This window comes from Chrysochloris asiatica, unplaced genomic scaffold (assembly GCF_000296735.1).
Source record: "Chrysochloris asiatica unplaced genomic scaffold, ChrAsi1.0 scaffold00049, whole genome shotgun sequence".
Lineage (NCBI taxonomy): Eukaryota > Metazoa > Chordata > Mammalia > Afrosoricida > Chrysochloridae > Chrysochloris > Chrysochloris asiatica.
Window position 1 is genome coordinate 15,496,642 of NW_006408567.1, and position 4,564 is coordinate 15,501,205.

At 39.1% G+C, this 4,564-nt stretch overlaps 1 pseudogene; it reads left to right on the plus strand.

Moving 5' to 3' along the window:
* Positions 1–2,648: 2,648 nt before the first annotated feature.
* LOC102837696 overlaps positions 2,649–4,564 on the plus strand; it is a 31,006-nt pseudogene continuing 29,090 nt past the window's right edge.

Here is a 4,564-nt window from a genome sequence, read left to right on the forward strand (position 1 = left end):
AAACTGACAAATGAGTTGTGTATCCCTTCTATACATAATGGTTTCTTGAAATTTGACTAGTAATGAGGGGGATTCAAAAAATTCATGGAAAAATGGAGAGAAAAGATAAAGGAATTTTTCCACAAACTTTTGAAGCCCCCTCACATGATCAGTTGTGAACCGCAAGGTCAGCAGTTCGAAACTACCAGCTGTTCGGCAGGAGAAAGATGCGGCTTTCTGCTCTCATAAAGATTTACAGCCTTAGAAACCCTGTACAGGGTTACTATTAGTCGGAACCAACTCCACGGCACATAACAACAACGTATGATCAGTTAAGAGTCTTCTCAGTCCTACCACTTCTAAATTTTTGTGTAGTCCAAAAGCAAATTGTCATTAGCTCCAGTATAGAATTTTAGGGAAGTCACAGGAACTTGGTTTCCTAAAAAAGTGCTAAAAACAAATTAAAATGCACTGGGGGTCAGGAGATAGGAGACACCTCATGGAAATTAGGTAAGTTTTGTGTATATGAAGGCATTCTTAAAGTAAAAGTATTGAAAAATTTGGTCACTATTTAAATATTAAAATATAGAATTGTAGATTCTGTGTATCATAATTATTTTTGCCATGGTTTGCCTATATTTTAAGTTTAGACAGAAAATGATACTCTGCTTAAGCCTTAATATCAAGGTAGGTGTGCATGTTCATTTATTAATTACATTACATCATTATGAATTAATAACACTCATAAATTAATAACATTACATCAACAATAGTCATTGTGTCACAAAGGTAGTTCTTACGTCTCTACTGAGATTTACCAGTTTCACTGTGTTTGTTTTTTTCCTTTCCAGTATCTGAAACCATTACTTGCTGGTTTCTACTGAGACCATAAATGATCTATTCCTTATTATTAAATACAAATTTTTAAAACAGTCTTTATAATGCTCATATCTTTATGATCATTAACAATCAGGAAGTCTTTTAAAAGATGTGCCATACATTTACATAAATAACACATGTTATATGGTTTGTGGGTTATTATTTTGCTAACCATGCAACCCCTCATGCATGTGTGTCTTAATGTATTATGTGTGGGCATGTTATATGTGAAAAATCAGTATATTAAAATGTCTTGTGAACGTAAATGCTGTAGTAATTGAGGATATAGCCCTGAACTCAACCTGCCTATGTTCAAGTCTCAGCTTTTCCCCATCCTAGCTTGGGCAAGTACTTTGTGCTTCTGTGTTTTCTCATCTGCAAAATGGGAATAATAATGGTTACTGCTTACCAGAGTTGTAACAGCTAACCAACTATGCACCATCTCTTAATCTCTTAATATCTTTGATCTTGTACTGCTCAGTAAAATTAAGCATGTGCCTTTCACGTGTATAAGTTTATGTACTTTTATATACTTGTGTACCTATATATTGTGTACAGGGAATGGAGACTTTAAAGTATGAGGATAAAAAAAAAAAAAGCATATATTTTGACATTGCTTCTTAAATAAGTTGTAATATTTTCTTCTTATTCCGATATGGACCAACTTCTCCACCCAACTCTGAAACGGACTATTCTAATAAAATGTCTTCAAGAAGGAGTATTGCCGTGTCCAGCCCAGGAACCAAAAGGTTATTACACTGGGAACAATGGGTTGGGAGAGGTGAGGTTTGCCAAGGGTGGCAATAGCAAACAATGAGAACAGAATCGGGTCCTAACAGCAGAGATTAGGGACACATCTACAAGGTGTGTTGGTGTGAATGTTACCCAGGTGTGTGGCACAAAATGGAGGTTTCCCATGTGACAGACATGGTGTGCAAATTCCTTATGCGGAAGAGACAGAGCCCCACAGTCTACAAAGCCAGTGAAAATGAAGCTCTGAGAGAGAACCAAGAACTGCAACTCAGCATCATCTTACTCTAGAGCCCCACATTCTCAACCCCAGAGTCAGAAGAGGAAGACCTCTAGAAGACTGCCCCACCCAGTTATAACTTCCTTCAAAACCAGCTTCAAGGAAGCGAGCAAAGAAAACTGGTGCCTAGCTATCAAGATGTGATGAAGTCAATGTCTTAAAGCGGAAGTCCAGCTCTTGCAGGGTCGAGAGACTCAAGAGGAGAGGAGGAATTGGCGAAAGTGAAAGTAATCGAGGAGTCTCTGCTTAGTTGGCTGATGGAGCTCACTCTGCCCCAGCTCAGCAAGTCTTTATTTATACTCAAATTTACACCATGCATAATGATTTGATACGTTGATTTTTTCCCTTGAATTATTACACATTTTTAATTATAACATTCTTTCATCTTGTGATTATAAAATCTTAACCAAAGTATTTCTATAATGTCCCACCTGACCTTTCCATATCCTATTCATTTTCTGACCATTAAGTATTTTTTCTTCTGACATCATCTCCTTTTCTACGCAAGTGATACATTGTTTTTTCTTATTCCTACTAAAAGATCAAGTTAAACCTTACACAAATCATTTCCACCTCCCAGACCCCCGATTACATCCTCTTACTAATATGTTTCTATCGACTCAATCATCATTGCCTACACTACCTTATTGTTTCTACTAGCTAATTATCAATCTTCTATCCTACATAAAGTACTACTATTTTCTATATTAACAGCATTACTAATGTCTATTCTAACAGTGTTTCTGTTTCATTGGAAGCCATGAGGCATCTTAAAGGGCCCAACCTGGTTAATTGCTGCAGGAAAGGTAAATTATTAAATGTTGACCACTTTTAATTATGTTCTCCATTCTCTGCCCAATTACGTAGATTCCTGTATGTGGTAGTGGGGGGGGTTGTGGGTTCTGGCCGGTAATTGACTTAGGTGGGGCCTAAGCCTCATAGTGGGGCTTCTATGATCTCATAAATGCAGCTGCTTTGTACTCGGGTTTTCTGTGAGAGGGAATAGGTCATAGTGCCTTAATTTGTCTAAAATTCTCTTTGAATCTAATCCAGTGAAGCTGAAACAATTAGCTTTGCAGAATGTGGCAGTACAATATATCCACACAAGTGGAATCAGAACCATCCCAAAGGTATGTGTTCATTATGCCCAGTAGACAACTAGGAATAGAAGTAGCTAGAATCTTAGACATAATTGATGAAGACTGGCACTATGGAGTCTTGGTGTGGCACTGTGGGTTAATGCACTAGACTGCAAAGTCAGTTTGGTTCAAGCTCACGCGTCGTTCCTTGGAAACCTTCTAGATGGTCACTAAGGGTCAGAACCAACTCTATATCATTTAACAACAACAACATGTGGTGCTGTGGGTTAATGCGCCAGACTGCAAAGTCGTTTGAATCACAAGGTCAGCGGTTCAAGCTCACCAGTTGTTCCTTGGAAACCCTATACAGAGTCTCTATGGGTCGGAATTGACTTGACAGCACTTAACAACAACAACAATACTTAAAAGCATTGAATAACTACCTGGGGGTGCGGAAAGAATTCTATCCAATTGGTATTAATGGCTTTGACATAGGAAACTGCCTTCCAGAAGGTACTATTTGCCACTCTATTGGACACAAAACGCAAGTGAACATGTAAAATGCAAAACTAACACCTCAAAGAAAAAGCTTGCATTAGGATCAGAACATGGACCAACTAGAGAGTTCCCCCTTTCTTCATGGAGATGCAATTAGACTTTACTCCAGTCCTTGGGTGGTGCAAATGATTAAGTGCTCGGCTACTAACCAAAAGGTGAGAAGTATGAACCCACCCAGTGGCACCTTGGGAAAAGGACCTAGTAATCTTCGGCAAGATCCCAGCCTTAAAAAACACTATGGAGCAATTCTACTCTGTACACATGAGTTGTACTACAGTGATCAATTTAGTTTCTGGTTTAGAATCAGTTTCTTATGTGTATGATCATGCTTAAATTTTCTGTCAAATTATGTAATACTCATTCCATACAATAAGTTCATTTATTCTCAGTTAGAAATTGTACTTTATCTCTGGAGTTCAGAGCAGAGAGAACTCCAAGCATTGTTCAGGATGGTGATAAAGATTCTGTAGTTCCAAATGTGACCCTGGCAATTACAATCCTGATAAGCAGCTTTGTTTAGCAGGGACTCTCACACTTCTCTTTGCACAAGGATCACCAGAGGAGCGACTAAATTCTGTGAGTCTAAAGTAAGGGTCCAGTGGTAGAATTCTTGCCTTCCATGAAGTAGACCTGGGTTTCATTCCTGGACAATGCTCTTCCTCAGAGCCACCACCCATCAGTCAATGGAGCGTGCATGTTGTGATTCTGGGCAATTCCAGAGAAGGTTCCAAACTGAAATGAATTAGGAGAAAAGGATTGGCCATCTATTACCAAAAATCAGCAAATGAAAGCCCTATGGATCACACTGATCCAAATTGCAGTTGATCATGCGATGGTGCAGGTCTGACTGGGCATCGTTTCATTTCATTGAGCTTGCGGTCACCAGGAGTCAGAGGCCAACTCAATGGCAGCTACAACAAAATGAGGGTCAGGGGAGACAAGTGTGACTATTCTCCAACTGCAGACACCCATGACTTCCCCTTCTCTGATGAATAAGCATCTGCTCCATCCTTTGGTTTTCCCCCCCACAGTCAACCAG